Here is a 16961-nt window from a genome sequence, read left to right as displayed (position 1 = left end):
TTCACATCAGTGTCTTGAGTATCGACACTAGTTTAAGCCTTAGCTATAATGGGTTGGTTGAGTGAGCAGAGAGCTGATCTACCTCCCCATCAGCCTCTCAGTGAATCAGTCAATGGGGGTCTCTGATGTCAGGGTTGGAAGCAAATAGGGCTGGTCCCCAAAGGCTCATATATTAAATACCCAGTTGGTGGAACTCTCTGGGAAGGATTAGAAGGTGTGGCTTTGTGTCACTGGGGACAGGTTTGAGGTTTCAAAAGCAATCTTTCTCTGCCTTGTGCTTGTGAATCAAGATGAAGGCTCTCGGCTACTGGTCTAGCACCATGCCTGCCTGCCTACCTGTTGTCATGACCCCACCACAATGGCTGTAACCTTCTGCAACAAATGAAATATTTCCTTTTATAATTTGCTTTGGTCACAGTATTTTTGTCACAGCAATAGAAAAATAACTACAACATTGGTTAATTGTACTCATAGCTCTAAGTATATACTGAATTGTAATTTATTAACTGTGATGGTTTGCATATACTTGGCCCAGGGAGTAGCCTTGTTGGAGGAAGTGTGTCACTGTGGGGGTGGGCTTGGAGACCCTCCTCCTAGATGCCTGAGGATGCTCAGTCTGTTCCTGGCTTCCTTCGGGTGAAGATGTAGAACTCAGTTCCTCCTGCATCATGCCTGCCTGGATGCTGTGGTGCTGCCACGCTCCCACCTTGATGATAATGGACTGAACCTCTGAACCTGTAAGCCAGCCCCAATTAAATGTTGTCCTTTATAAAACTCATGTTGGTCATGGTGTCTGTTCACAGCAATAAGACCCTAACTAAGACATTAACTTATTAACATTAACTTGAGTAATGGCTGTAATGAAATGTGACTACTTTTGTTTTTGTTGTTTTGTTTTGTTTCAACCTTTTTCTCTACTATGCAGGGGTTGTTTTTTCCAAGAAAACATCTTTCTCATGTTCTCACTGAAGAGCAGTGCCATCGGTTTCAAGGTTGCTGACATGCCTGGAAAGGAAGTCACACTTAGGCACTGAAATTCCCTCCTCAAATGTTGAGGTCAGCCCTAACAGTTCCTCAGGATGGTCACTCTGAGGTGGGGAGTTGGGGAATCTATTCTTGTTTGTAGAGTTCTACTCCAGCTCTGACTGGCAACATGAGAAAGGTACTTCTAGGAACTACAGAGACAAGGACCCCATTTCTCAATCATCAGTCACTTTCTCTGAAGAGAGGAGGACTCCACCTCTCCATCATCAGTCACTCCCTCTGAGACACAACTGGGCAGGAAGAGGCAGGGCTCTCTCTAAGGTACTGCCAGCCCTCAGCAATCTCTCACTAAACAGTTCACCTTAGTTCAGGCCCCTCCTCGTGACTCTCTTCATAAGGACATACTTCTGTCCTGTGTGGAGCTTTAAGGAAGCCATTGAGCTGAGTGAATTGGAAGTGGATTTAGACTACTAAAACAAACAGTGCATTTCATCGCCCTTCCCTCTTCTTTATCATGGGGCTAAGCTGACTCAAGTAGCAGTGAAATAAAAATGGCAATTTTTAGATGACCAAGACTCATAAACTCCAGACAGGTCTAAAATGTTTCAAATGTTTTTTAAATGTGTTGTTTCTCAGTTGTCAGCAATTTTTATTTGATGTCCCAAGTTATATCAGTTTCATGAATGGGCATTTTGGTACTTGTGTGATTTTTTTTTTATTCCCTGGTCTGTGAGCTTGGAGGAGTATGTATGTGGTCCAGGGGGCAGAAAGGGGGCTCCAGAGGACACTGCTTCACAATGACTTTGTTTACAATGGCTTCAGGCCATGATCAATGAGCTTACACAAATCACAAAAGCAAATAAAACAAAACATGTCTTAGTTTCTTACAGGCACACACACAGACAGATACACACAGAACGACATATATACACACACGTGCACACATGCACATGCATGCACGTGCATGCGCACACACATACACACGCACACAGAGAGATACACATATTCACACTTACCTGATCTTGGAGTACACGCTTTAACAGAGGGAGACTCAAGACAAACTTCACTCGCTGATTCGTCAAATCTCTCATTTCATCCAAACTTAAATCATACCTGTACAGAACAGAAACCACACGGGCATTAAGACATTGAGGGGTGGGTGACCTTGAGTTGAGTCTGTAGGTTTCCAGAAACAAATCCAGAGCTCTAAGAGAACAGATGCTTTTGACCCGTGTGTGTGACAACCCTGAGTCAGCTGGAGGGAGGAAGGGGAGAGTTCCTGATAAGATCCTGTTCAAATTAGGCTGCAGCTCCTTCTACAGCAGGAAAGACTACAGACACTTTCAAAGTCTGGGATGGCCCCAGGGAAGAATCTGTGGAGACAGGGGCAGAGAGTGGAACCCAGTGGTATAAGGCGTATACTGTGGCGATGTGAGGAGAATTGTTCAGTCAACCGGTGAGGTTCTGACCCTGCTGCCATCCTTTGAATGAAACTCAGAGTCCACTGGGAAGTTACTCTCCTCGTAGGCTGTTTGAGCAGATGACTGAGCTTGGCAAGGTCCTAGTAGGGTCAAAACTACCCTTGCCCAGTAAGAAACATCGCCTTTCTCCTATCCCACCCACATTCTGTCGTGCCTGTGGCAAAGGCTTAGGCTCTACTCTCGATGCAATCTTCCTGTCTCCCATCTCAGCGTCCATCTTGTCTACCTGTATTCTGCAGGCTTCTTTCACCAACTCCCAGTGCTTTGTCCTTCACAGGCATTGCCCTCCAGTAAATTTCTGGCATGTGTAGTTCCATTTGGTGTCTATTTCTCAAAAAGCCTAAATCTGGAAGGAGGGGTTCCTCTCTGTCCTCTAAATATGTCCAGGCAAATCACAGAAAAAGCCTAGAACAGTCCATCCATGTTTAATACTAGCCTCTGTCATCGTTCATGTGATGACAATACCAAGATGAACCAGACACTGAAATATTAAAGATGCGATCTTAAAACAAGCCTCAAGGTAATATTATTATTCCAACTCTCTTGAAACAAATAGGAAAAGTTCTCACCAAGGAAATACAAATTATTTTTAAAAAGAAAGCATTGCATAGAAATTATAGGACCGAAAAATATGGGAGCCAAAATTAATTTTAAAACAATAAAGCACTTCTCTGGCGAAATTAGTGCCTGTAGCTGACAGAGTCTGTGACCCATGAGAAAGCTCTAGGTCTGAAGATGTGTTCTCTCCCCTTTCTTTCTTTTCTTTCTCCCTTCCCCCCTCAAAGACAGGGTTTCTCTACATAGTTCTGGCTGTTGCTGGCTCTGTGCTGTTGACCTGGAACTCACAATTCAGTTTGCTTCTGCTTCCAGTGCAGGGATGTAAGGTGTGTGCCATTACCACCTGGTCCTCTCCCTTTTCAGATGTTAACTCTGAATCACCAAAGTGAAGCATTTGGGTGTGGGAGCCTTCAGGAGGGGAGTCTATCATACGGATAGAATTTTTATGAATAAACTGAAATATGTCCCAATTAAGTGCTAAAAACTGAACGCAAAAAATTCTTGCAAACAGAGAGAACCAATGCCAAGGAGAAGCCCCACAGAGATGGTAGCGACTTTCTAATCTAAGCCATACAGGCCTGGGGAGAGGCTCCAGGCTTTTCTTAGCTGGGAAACAAAATGATCAAAGCAGGACTAAAAGCCAGGGAAACTCTCCTTAATGGATGAAGGGAAGTAGTAGAGGCCTCCTCACAAGTCCATCCTTTAAATGACTAAAAAGAGATGTGGCTTGGTGTCACAGTCCCTGCTAGCATGCACAAGACCCCAGGGGTTCGGAGTTGGGGAGACAGAGAGGGAGAGGGAGACAGAAAGGAGACAGAGTAAATATGATGACTAAAGGTAGTTCTCTCAACAGAGGGGGAAAAATTACTAAAATACATACAACACGAGACTGATACCTACAGAAATAAACTATCTGAATGAGTGAAAACAGAAATAAATATATTAGACAACGGACAGACCAGTTCTCGTGACGTTTTGTTGTTTTGGTTTGCTGTTTTTTTAATCAACCTTTTAAAGCAAGTTCAGGTTCACTGCAAAGTTGAACAGGAGGTACAGAGATCTCCTGTGTGTTTCCACCTGCACAGATGCATAGCCTCCTATAGAATCGCTATCCCCACCCAGAGTGGGAGTAAACTACACTAAAGCCTCAAGTCCATAGTTTACATAGGGTTCACTCTTTTATGTTTGTTTATTTTGCTTGTGAGGTTTTTGTTTGGTTGGTTTGGCTTGCTTTGATTTGGGTCAGAATCTCAATCTTTAACCTAGGCTGGCCTTAGACTCACAATAAAGTCTAAGCTGATCTATATAACTCCTAACAATCCTCCTGCATCACCCTCCCAAGTGCTGGGATTACAAGCTACTACATCAAGATCGGGGGCATTTCTTTAAAAAAAAAAAAGATTTATTTTAGTATTTTAGTGTGTATGTGTGTGTCTGTGCCTCTGTGTGTGTGTGTGTGTGTGTGTGTGTGCGTGCGTGACTTATGTGTAACATGTGTGTGAGTGTCCAGGGAGGCCAAAAGAGGGTGTGGGTCCCTCAGAGCTGGAGTTATAGGTAATTGTGAGCTGTCCAGACATGGGTGCTGAGATTTGAATGTGGGTCTTCTTGAAGAACATCAAGTGATCTTCACCACTAAGCCATCTCTCCAGTTGCTTGGTGTTGTAGGTTAGCCTGATGCTAATAGTATTCTAATGCTAATTTGTACCCCCAAAACTGGTTACCCCCAAAGCAATAGACAGTAGCTAAGTGACCCTGCCCCCAGTTAACTCTAATTGGTAAATAAAGATGCCAACAGCCAATAGTTGGGCAGAAGAGACATAGGTGGGGTTGAGGTTTTGCAAACTTGGGTCAGAGAGAACTAGGAAGAGGAAAAGGAAGAGGAAGAAGCCACCATAGGATAAAGGAAGAAGGTGTAGGAGAAGAGAAAGGAGAAGCCACCATGGGTTAGTTGAGCCATAAAAATGTGGCCCTGAGGGAGTTAAGAGCAGCTCAGATAGAACATATTAAATAGTAAGTAATAATTGGGGTTATTAAAAGGAACGTCATTTATAACAGAATGGAGGGTGGGCAGCTGCCCAGGTATTGTGCTGCTTAAGGCTTATTGTAAATATAAAGGCTGTGTGTGGTTTTTAATCAAGAACTCAACAACCAAAGGCCAGGATATTAAATAATTTCTACTATCTTGGGATTTATTTTGGATGGAGTATAGACTATGGGTCTAGACAAATTTATAGTTGCATGTAGCCAGAATCACATAAAGCAGTTACACCCTAAAGATCCTCTGGGCCCCTCCAATTTGGGTTTCTCTTGAGTGGTCTCCTCTCCCCCTACCTTGATCTTTATCCATAGTAGGGTGGGCGGGGCTGGCAACCTGAAGGAAACGATAGAAACATTGGCAGAGTTGGGCGATCAGCTGGAAAGGGAACAGCCATCAATTGCTGCAAGGACCAAGAGCAACTACAAAGTTTCAGAGAACATGGAGGGGACAAATGATAGGTCCAGTGGAAGCAGGAAAGGCAAGATAGGGAAAAGATCCTAAAATGAACATCAACAGAAGTTTTTGAGAAGCTAGAGAAGAAAAACTGTGGGTCCCGGTCGCTGGAAAACGATCCCAGGGAACTTCCAAGTTTTGAGGATCAAGGTCTCAGACACCTAGGCTGAGAGCCCTAATACCAGCTGCCTAGGAGCTGTAACACTTGTTTCTGTAAAACTGATGGTACCAGAACCCAAGGGCTCTGCCCTTACCTACTACTGCTGGTAGGACAAGTTACAACCAATGCAGGAACCTAGTAGGATTAAAGAGTGGGTTAATCTCTCTGGAGATTAAAGCTTCACACCATGTTACCTCAACTTGAAGTCTTTCAACAATCAATGTAAGCCTTACAGCTTGCATGCAGGGGTCAGAAGACAACCTGCAAGAACTGGTTCTTTTCTTGGGCCACATGAGTCCTGTGACTCCAACCCAAGTCATCAGGTTTGGCAGTGAAAGCGAGCCCTCCCGTTAGCCTATAACATGCATTTCAGAACATATACTTAAAATTACAGCTAGATGGAACTTGTTCTTCATGTGAACTGTCATTGTGACTGACCAAGTTAAGAATTCACACCTGAATGAGTATGCATTTTGGGAACCTGGAAACATAAATATCTATTATGATAATACACAGTAGTACACCTAAATTTCTAGCAGTCTTTAAAGCAGAGGAATGAGATTGTGTGTATCGGAGAAACAAAAGTTGTAGAAACAGTCGCAAGCCCTCTAAGCAGCATGCAGGGTTGGTGGTATATTTTCATCATTTAAAAAAGTCCATTGATTACATCAAATACTTTTTGTATAACAGTGGGGTGTAAGTCAGACCTAATTATTTAGTATTTATGCAGCTATAATTCCAATTTTCTGTTTTCCCGATCCTGTAAAATATGAAGATATGACTGATATTGTTCCCCTGTCTCACTCTGCAGACAAGGGAATGTTGCAGGATATTTGATCACACTGTGAGATTGTGTTATTTACTGAGAGAAACCCTATTCTAGTTGTGGTGAGGCTCAGCCCTCAGTGCACACCTTTAATCCCTCTGGTTGGAATACAGACACACCCTTCGTACAGACCTTTAATCCCAAACAATGAAGGTAAAGTTAGTTTGTAGAAGGAAGCACCGTGTTTGAAAGTGATGCCTAGTTGAGTGGCAGACAAAGTGATGAATCAGAGAAAGATTTCACAGAACAGGATTGCCCAACTCTCACAAGAAGCTACATAAGAGGGCAGCACAAAGAAGGGAGAGAAGGCAGTTTTACTGGGAGACAGGTAACTGAGAGAACAAGTTGGACACAGCCAAAGACAGAATGAGCCAGAGAATGAGGAGTTCAGAAAGAACGAGAAAGGGTGAGCTTATTCAGCAGCAAGTCTCAGAGGACTAGATTAGATTAGATTAGATTATACAGAGGCTAGAAGCTTACAGAAGCAGGCCTAGGTTGGCAGACCAGAGGCAGTAAGCATCAGAGGCGACAATTACAACAGGAGAATGCAAGCTACTTTCCCACAGGGGGTCCCACAGAGCTAAGAGCCTTGTAAAATCTAAAGCGTCAATGGCAGCCACTCCTGAATCAGGAGCCAGGGACATCTTGGGGTAGCCATGCAGAGTAGTTCAGGGCAGAGATGGTCCAGCTATAATGCCAGCAGTTCTCTATCTGTCTCAACAACTGGTATTCTGTGTAGGATTCTTCTTGGAAGAAAGACTACAACTAACTCCCAAGAACACATTTGAAAACTCTCTGCTTTATGGCATGCTGCCACCAGGAACTAAAGTCAAAGATACCAGGCTCCACCTGGCCTGACAGAGGAGTTTTAGGGGAGTGGGTGTTGTGGGGATAATAATGAATGCTCAGCATAAGAGACCACTCCAAGGAGCATGGTTCATAGAGCCAGAACCAAGGTACAAGGTTCTAAGTGAAAACACTCAAATCACGCATGCCTCGTAAGAGTTGGTAAGATAAAAACAGATAATGCCAAGTGTTAAGCCACCAAATGTCTCATCACTGGTGTTGGGATTGTGAAATGGTACAGCCACTCAGAAAAGTCTGACAGTTTCTTATGGTGTTAAATGTACTTCTCATATAATCCATGATTCCCCTCCAAAGTGTCCACCCAAGAGAGAAAACTTTCATTTATAAAAAACAAAAACAAAACAACAAACTGTACACAAATGTTTATAATAGCTTATTTGAAACCTCAAAAGCTGAGGACAGTTTTACAAATGCAAAATCTAGTTTTGACACTGGGGATGTTGGGGAGACACTTGGGGCATAAAGATGAACCAGTGAGGGACTGGGGGAGGGTAGCGAGAGGTGAAGCTGAGCAAGGTAAAATAATAGATATATATAAAAATGTCAGAATGAAATCGATTATTTTCTGTGCTAATTAAAAATAAAAACTAATTAGAAAACATTTTGCATATGGGGGAAAAAAAACCACGAAGACACAACACATGTCTCTCAGATAGGGGTATAAACCCACTGTGCTATATCTATCTATACAACAATACAAAATGAACACCAATTTGAATAACTCTCCAAGGTGACTGTAAGAAAAAGCCTATTCCGGCTGGGGATTTAGCTCAGTGGTAGAGCGCTTACCTAGGAAGCGCAAGGCCCTGGGTTCGGTCCCCAGCTCCGAAAAAAAGAACCCAAAAAAAAACAAAAAAGAAAAAGCCTATTCCAAAAAGGTTCCTATTATACAAGTGTCACTATTATAACATTCTCAAAATAACAAAATTATGGAAATAGATAATACCTCAGCAACTGTCAGAGATTGGGGCTATTGAAAGAGGTCTACTCTACAGGAAAAAATAAGGGAGTTACTTTGTAATATTGTACACTCTAATTGTAGTGTTGGCTATACATATGGGATAAATTCCACAGAAACACACACTCCAAGAGGTTTGAACAGGTTCTTCACATAGAAGAATGTACAAATGACCAGCAAACATGAAAGAGAGCATTCGACATCAACAGGCATCATCGGAAAACAAACTAAAGTCAAAAGATGCGAGGGTGCACCCGTGTGAACAGCTAACATTGTTTTAAGTGACGATATTAGATGCCGGTGAGTAATGTAAAGGCAGGAGACTGAAACAGAACTACCCAGATCAGAAGCCCCAAAGCCCAGACACGATGTGAGACAACATGTACTGCCATCCAGCCTGCAACACTTTGGGCTAACTACCTACTTATCAAGAGATAACAAGAAATTATTGTCACATACGCATACAAAATTGGAGGGCAGGAACTTGATTCTTACCTTTTTCGTTTCTACTACCTTATTTCTAAAACACTCTAATAAAATATGTATCAAGAGCAAAGGCATGGATTGTAAGTTATATCTCAGGAAATTAGTGCAAAGTAGATTTACCTGTGTAACCGCCACCCAAGTCAAGGGGGAAAAGGTGTTTTCAGTTTCCCTGTCAACCTCTACTTCCATTCTCCTGACTATTGCTGGCTGCTTAATAACTATAAATTACTGTCTACTTCTCTTGAATATCAAAGGAATTGGATTATGCACTATGTGTTCTTTTGTGCCTGGCTTCTGTCACTCAGTATGGCTAAGGAGAGCTGTCTCTGGTGACTGCTGTATCCACAGCTCACACATTTTCACTCCAGGATCGAATCATTTCTTTCCTCCAGGTTCCTGCCTTGAGTTACTATCCTGCCTTTACTTCATGATAAACCGAGATATATGTCCTTCATTAGAGCACATAAACCACACAAACTTTTCCCCTACCAAGTTGCTTTTGAACAAGGTATGTCACTGCAATGTAAACCTGACTGATATGTCCTCAAAATAAGCTGAGTGCACAAATTTCATGATTCCAGTTACACTAAATTCTAAGATAGACAAAAGAAATCTATAACAGGAAGGAGGGATAACAAAGCAGTGGTTGCCTCCTAAAGAGTAGGGCAGAGGATGTCAGGCAAGGGATGAGGAAACATTCTCAACCACTATGGTGCTTTGCTCTACCTACAAAGAGTCCCCAATGGCAAGAAGGCTCTTATAAGCCCACTGTGGGTGGCACCACCCTGGGCAGGCAGTCCTGCATTGCATAAGAAAGCAGGCAGAGCAAGTCATGGAGAGTACGCCAGTAAGAAGCATTTCTCCGTGGCCTCTGAATCATTTCTTTCCTCTGGGTTCCTGCCTTGAGTTACTACCCTGCCTTTACTTCATGATAAACCATGATATATGTCCTTCATTAGAGCACATAAACCACACAAAGTCTTCCCCTACCAAGTTGCTTTTGATCAAGGTATGTCGCTGCGATGTAAACCTGACTGACACAATGTCTGATAAATTTTCCACAAAGATAACAAGTCAGAAGAACATGAGAGAGAAGAAATGTCATAGATAAGAGAACAAACACTAATGGAACTTAACACATACAACAAGATGTCTTGGGAACTTAACACATACAACACAATGTCCTGGGAACTTAACACATACAACATGATGTCCTGGATGGGATCCTAGAGTGGAAACAGAAGACCTGTGGAAAAACTAATGAAGCATTATAGACTCTCAAGTTTAATTAGTAATAACAGGTCAGCTCTGTCGTCTTAGTTTGATTGTGTTATACAAGATATTAACAGGGGAGGGAGATGTGGGAACTGTCTTCACTCTCCATAGCTTTACTCTGCAGTGAAAAGTGTTCTACAATAAAAATCTCTAGGAGACAGAGAGATGGCCCATCGGTTAGGGGCTGCTGCTCTTGCAAAGGACCAGAGTTCAGCTGTCAGAACCAGGTCTACTTAGCAACCCCCTACTTGAAACAACACAGTGGGCAAGGCCTAATGAACACCACCAGAGTTTTTCCTCTGGCTTCCATACTCAAGCACAAACACATGTGTATATCTACATACTTGTCTACCCACCCCATAAATATACATACCTTCCTACCCCATATACACACATACCTTACCCACCCCATACACACATACATAACTACCTAGCCCATACACACACACACACAGAGAGAGAGAGAGAGAGAGAGAGAGAGAGAGAGAGAGAGAGAACCTCCATACAACAAAGGAAATGAATATTAAACACCCTACTAGACAGTGGCAAAAGCATCTCAAGCTCTTGCAGAGACCCAAAGGGGGCTTGAAATTTTATGATCTCAGCAGAGTATGACTATCTTTAATTAAGAAACAGCCCCCCAGTGCTCAGAATTGCAACCATCTCCAAAACAGAAAAGAGCAGGTCTCCATGACCTCTTTACCCATACACCAGTCTCTCGGAATCAGTCAGAAAGGGCTCCATCTGAAGCAGATATGTTGTCTACTACTATCCTAAATAACAAAGGGATGCTCTCTTCAGAATGCCTTGTGACATTTCTTCCTGGAGTCTCGGGGTTTTATAATACAAGTCGCACGTGTTATAGGATGCAAGCAAAGGCAAATAGAAGCTTTTTTTTTTTTTTTTTTTAGAGAGTGGACAGAGTATATTTATATCTGGTTTTACAGTCAAAAATGCTTTTGTATACATTATTTCATGAAATTATCACAATGGCCACATGAGGTGACTGTTAACATCACAGGTTTATAGACGAGGACACAGATTCTAAAGGACCTATCACTTACTAAAACCACGTAGCCAGCAGGTGTCAGGGTCTGGACACAAATTCGGGCATTCGTTCTGTTAAAAATTCCTAACAGCACTCTTCTAGAAACTGGTCTGTATAATTTTCCCATGTGTCTCGCTGCCACTAACTAAATGCCATGATCCAGTCAGCACACATAGGCTCGGAGGGGTGTAAACACCAAGTTTCCGCCCTCACAGAACTTGTGTCGTAGTTAAGGAAACAGACATTAGAACATATTTTCACACAATAAATATTTGTTTTCAACACATGAGGGAATACTAATCTAGATGTGAAAATTAGGGACGTTTACAAGGAGAAGTAATCACTGAGATGTGTTCTGAAGGATGAGTCAGAGTTCTGGGGGATGGAGGGATGAAAGAACCACCGTCAGGGAGGGGGAAGCATGTGCAAAGGCCCTGTGGCAGGAAGCCCCAGTGTGCTGAAACGTTCAGGCTAGGTGCACTGGTGTACGAAAGAGAGCCTGGCACAGGCTGTGGGTTTTAGTTTTAACTTAAGGGCAAGGGGAAGCCACAAGTCACGGGAATGACACGATCAACTCTGATTAGGATTCTGACTTTGGTGTGCAGTACTAGTAGGTTGTAGAGGAAGGAGCGAGAGTGGAAGCAGGGAAAACAGCTGGGAGGCATTGCAGTTGATGGCAGCTTGGACCTGCGAGGTGGTGGTCGTGGTGGTCGTGGTGGTGATAGTGGTATTGGTGTTGGTGTTGGTGTTGGTGTTGGTGTTGGTGTTGGTGTTGGTGTTGGTGTTGGTGTTGGTGTTGGTAGTGGTGGTGATGGTCAAAAGGCGATGTGAGCCGTATATGTAGCTCATCTGAACAAGCTGTGATTGGGAAAATCCTTGGCAGGCCACAAAGTCTTTGTAAGAAGCATTAGCAGGTGTTAGCCTCTGCTCTGTCACCTGAGTTGTGACACCTCAGGTGCCTTCATCAGATGCTCATTTCTTCCTGTCTAGCCTGGGCCAGTCCTTGATTTCAGCTCCAGTGGCCATTTCAAGGAAAGGTGACTGTCAAATGTGTCAGTGATGGTGGACTGGGGCCAAACTTGAAATAACAGTGTTATTGTCTTCCTGCCTGGTTGCTAAGTCTTGGCCATGTACCCAGGGCTAAAGGCAGGAGAGAGAGAGAGAGAGAGAGAGAGAGAGAGAGAGAGAGAGAGAGAGAGAGAGAGAGATCAGGAGGACTGCCCCCATTACTCATGTGCACTCTGGCTTCTACTTCTGAAGCTACCGGAAACTGAGTTTCCAACTCTGGAACTGAAGGAAGTCATTCCTTAACTAGAACGCTTTTAGTGTGAGCAACTGAGAGCCAATTCATTGCCCCTTGGTCAGCAAAGGGAGCTTTCTTCTTACAAAACTAAGGAGGCCTGACTTCAGGGCAGGCCCTGGGGCAGTTTGACTGTGGCTCAAGGACATTTCAAAGCCTAGTGTCCCTCTACTCCCCTCTATGGGTCACTTCATCCTAGGGCTGGCTTCTCTTGTAACTAACCGGCTGCAGGAGAAGCAGCTTCATTATTTAAACTCTATCCTGTCCAAAACAGATTCTGTACTGCTGACAAACCTCTGGAATAATCAATGAAAGTATCTTTCCCAGGAGCAATCCAAAAGCCTCTCCTCCTATTTTCACTGGCCAAGACCAGAGAACATGACCCTGTGGCCAGAGAATGGCTGTGCCTGAAATAGCTTAGCAAGTTGGGGGAGGGAGACAGGGTTACAAGTGTCATGTTGCAGTGATGTGACAGGTCAGCTCTCCCCAAATCACACATTGTACACAAAAGTAAAACCTAAGATGCTGAGAGGGGGTGTGGGGAGGACAAATGCTTACTTTAGTAAGACTGTGCTTGGTAGAGAAGCATAGGAAATGAAGATTGCCTCACCAGAATCTTTATGGGAATTCCTCAAATTAGATGCATAAATGTTTTTTATAATTACTAAATCTTATCAGTCCCCTTCCCAATGATTTGATCTGGCTTTTTCACAATTCTCCCTTATTGCCATCTTTAATAGCCAAGTAAATTATAAAATATATACATTATACTGACACAAATAGGTCTATGTGTTCTGGGTCCAAAACCCCTTAGCAATGAAGTATCCTTCATAGGCAAGGATTTTAATCCCTTACACTTGGTGGCCCCTCCTCTTATGTCTCTTCCTGTCACCGCTCCCCAATTCCTACCACTCCCTACCTCTTCCTCTCTCCTCTCTTTCTCCCACCTGCTTCTGCCCACCTCACCCACCGGCAGCTTCTTTAGCTGGACAGGTGCAGAGACAAGGCCTGAGTGAAGGTAGACTTTCTCTACCTGGTGCAAGATTAGTAGCTATGACCCTCGGAGCAATGTTATAACTTGCAGTCTGCAGTCCAGTCCTGTGAGTCACACCTAGAGGTAGGAGAGATCCCTAAAAGGATTGAATGTTTTATCACCCTTAAAATGACACCTGGGACAGGACAGTAAGTGTTCATATGTTGCCCCATTAGTGGATAGAACTGCATGAGAGAAGCAGAGGTAGAAGAGTGGGTGGGAAGAAGAGGGGCTTTCACAATGCATTAATATAAGGTGCCTAGATCTCCTTATCCTACCAAATCCTAGTTTTGCAGAAAATTGAAGGAATACTAGTCTGCAGAATCCTGTTTTCTCCCTGCCAGACTTCTGCTTTCCCAGCATGAAGCATCATCTTACCCTTGGTCACTCACATACACTCAGTATTTCGAAGGTTTTCTATATTCTAGTTTTGATGTTTATTCTGCATCTTTGTTTGGAAGTACATATATATTCTTATGTGGGTTGTGTGGCACTATTCTTAGAAAGATGTGAACAGAAATTCCAAAAAGGAACCAGTGACAAATCACAGTGACAAAACCACCAAATAATAACCAATAACTAATAACCAATGAGTTTATTTGAGTTACTTACAGTAAAGTATGTGAGGGGTTACTTTCAGGAGAACGGGGCCCATCCCAGTATTAGTGATAACTCATGACAGCTAAAACCCTGCAGCTCTCTGCATGACTTAGCAGTAGCTCCTCAAGTCAGAAAAACTCCTTTCCTGGGTAGTGTTTATTGTTTATACAACCTTGTGGAGAGGGGGCTTTATGATCTGTAAGTTTCAGGGACTTTCTGAGACTTGTTAGTTGTCTACTTTCTAAATCTTTAAGAGCTTCCCATAGAAAATCTTGATAGCCCAAGACACACAAAGAAACTCTGTCCTCCACTCCCCCTCCCCCAAAGATGGAATGTTTCGTCCCAGAAAAAAATTTTTACCCAGAAGTCTTTAAACTAAAGAAGAAATATATATTTTTCTTTTAACTGATGTAACCAAAAGTTATTCTCAGTTGCCAAATAATAACTATTATGTCAATTATACTATTATGACCATTATGATAGTACCAGGATTAAACCCAGAACCTGTACTTTCTAAGCAAGCATCCTGCTCCTGGGCTATGTCCCCAGTCCCTTTCAGTTACTAAACTGTCAAAGTTCTCTGTGGAGTGGAAAGCAGGAAGTACTATATGCACTCGCTATCATAAGAGAGGAAGTTGAAATCTGAACATGGCTTTTTCTTAGTTAATTAGGCATATGGAAACTTGGAGGCAGTGAAGATCCTAGAGCACACCACCCGCTTGTTTCACAGGTCCCTGGACACACAACAAAAAGGACATGATCTCCCTCCTGGTATCATGGCTTCTACAGAAACCGGCAACAGAAAGAGTAGAAGAGAGGCCTTCTAAGATCTGGTCATGGGGAGCAAATTTCTTAAAGCCAAAGTAATGACACAGAGACTGTGGGTGACCAAGAAAGAAAAGAGTGAGGTGTTCTGAGGTGTCACTTCTTTCCCTATGCAGTCAAGGAATATGGTGACCTATGAAGGCCTGGAAACACCCTGGCTACTTCTCTTCAGCCTTCTTCACCAAGGCCCTGAACTCAGGCTCTTTTTAAAACTATTACAGCCTTATTTTATATAGTAATGGACTATTTATGTATATAGTTAATGGAAAATTAGTAAATTTCTGTAAAATGAATCAGAACAGTCATGGTGAGTGACTACTAAGGAAAAGGTACATTTTCTAGATTCTAGAAAATTCTTCTAGAATCTAGAATAATAAATTCTAGAAATAAGTAAATAAATAAAATTCTAAAAATAAATAAGATTCTTGAAATAAATAAATAAATAACATAAATAAGAGATTATCTTAGGATCTAGAAGAAATGAGCACACCCTACTGCATATTTTCCAATAGCCTGAGACGAAGCAAATCAGAAAGCTTTGCTTGACTTGTGCAGGTAGAGTTACTATACCTTTGAATCATCTACCTGATCTATGCAGTAGCGTGAGACCAGCAAGGAACTAAGAGTGTTATTATATAGTTGATAGGTATAGAGCACTATAGCAAGAAAAGATCTCAAAAATACTGGGCTAAGTGTATGATGCCGGAGATAGAAAGCTGCCTCTCATATGACATGTCCAGAACAGGCAAATTCAGAGACACAAAGTAGATTACTGGTTCCAGTGAAGAGACTGGAGGAGAAACACAAAGTGATTATTTAATGGTTACAAGATATTTTCAGGAGTGATTAAACTTTGGAACAAATACACTAAATGTTACTGACACAAACAGCTGAACAATTATCAATTGTCTGTTATCTAAATTCCATCTCTTCTCTGAAAGATAGAAAAAAAGGAGAGAAGGGAGAAATGAAAGAGAAGGGGGTGGGAGAAAGCTACTTTTGAAGCTACTTTATTGTGGGTATATCATTACTGGGGCTTCCATACATACACAGACTACCTAAAACAATAGACACACACACACACACACACACACACACACACACACACACGAGAGGGGGGAGAATAACTTTGCTGAGAGACTACTTCACAACATAAGATGATGCCAGTAACAGCCTTATCCCAGAGAAAGCACAGACACAGACACACATTCCCACTGGCCTTAGGAGGCAGCAATGGCCCTCAAGGGGTGTGCATCCAGTAGTCAGAGGGAGAATTCTGCAACAAGCATGTCTCCTTTGGATCCTATCTGTCCCAGCAAGTCACAAAGAACCACTGCTGTGTGGTTCCCCCCTTGTGTTATCTACAACAAATTTAGAGCAAATTAGAATGACGGCTTCCAGGAACTGGAGAAGAAAGAAGGGGGAATTTGGACATAATGAGTAAAGTTTCAGTTTAGGAAGATAAGAAAGTTCTGGTGATGGATTGTAGTGGGGATTGCAGCCCAACAGTGAAAATGTAATCAATACATATACGTGTGTGTGTGTGTGTGTGTGTGTGTGTGAATATATATAAAATTTGCAGTGGTGGAAAAAGTTATATTGTATCTATTTCAGCACAATTTTTAAATGTGGTTGAAGAGGGAACCATTAAGAAAAGTCTATCTCCACTATCATTTGACCCTTATGAAAAACATTGGTTAAATAAGACTGAGGAGAAAAAAGTAAACATGAAAAAGTCAGGGAGAAAAAGATGAATTATTCCAAGGAAGAAAATGGAAGGATGTGACGAGAAAGAAGAAAATATAGAAATAGCCAGAAACAGCCACAGGGAGCCTCGTGGAGCATTACAAGGACTTAAAGGAACAGAAGCATCTAGTAGGAGCTCTGGATGCTGTCTGCTGTCTGTCTGAAGTGTGTGACAGCTGTGACTAAGTGACAGCAACCACTCACCAAACACAATGATGTGACAGAGCCTCTGTTTGCCAGTAAACAAAGTGAAAAGTGTTTCAAGCATACCTCTCATTTCCAGTACTGCATTTTCCATTCCCCTCAAAGCCCAATAAGAAGCC

The 16961-nt window shown here is 42.5% G+C and overlaps 1 protein-coding gene across 1 annotated transcript in view; it reads right to left on the bottom strand.

The window, feature by feature from the left end:
• The window catches only part of Acoxl (acyl-CoA oxidase like), a 297983-nt gene that overhangs the window by 276060 nt on the left and 4962 nt on the right, over window positions 1-16961 (bottom strand). The window contains exon 2 of the mRNA XM_032902341.1: window positions 2001-2097. The gene's annotated coding sequence lies outside the window, so the exon portion shown is untranslated. The remainder of the gene's footprint in view (window positions 1-2000; window positions 2098-16961) is intronic.

The sequence above is a fragment of the Rattus rattus genome, chromosome 5 (genome assembly GCF_011064425.1).
Source record: "Rattus rattus isolate New Zealand chromosome 5, Rrattus_CSIRO_v1, whole genome shotgun sequence".
NCBI classification, from domain to species: domain Eukaryota; kingdom Metazoa; phylum Chordata; class Mammalia; order Rodentia; family Muridae; genus Rattus; species Rattus rattus.
Note: the sequence above shows the minus strand (reverse complement) of the source record. Positions and strands in the feature narration are given on the sequence as shown.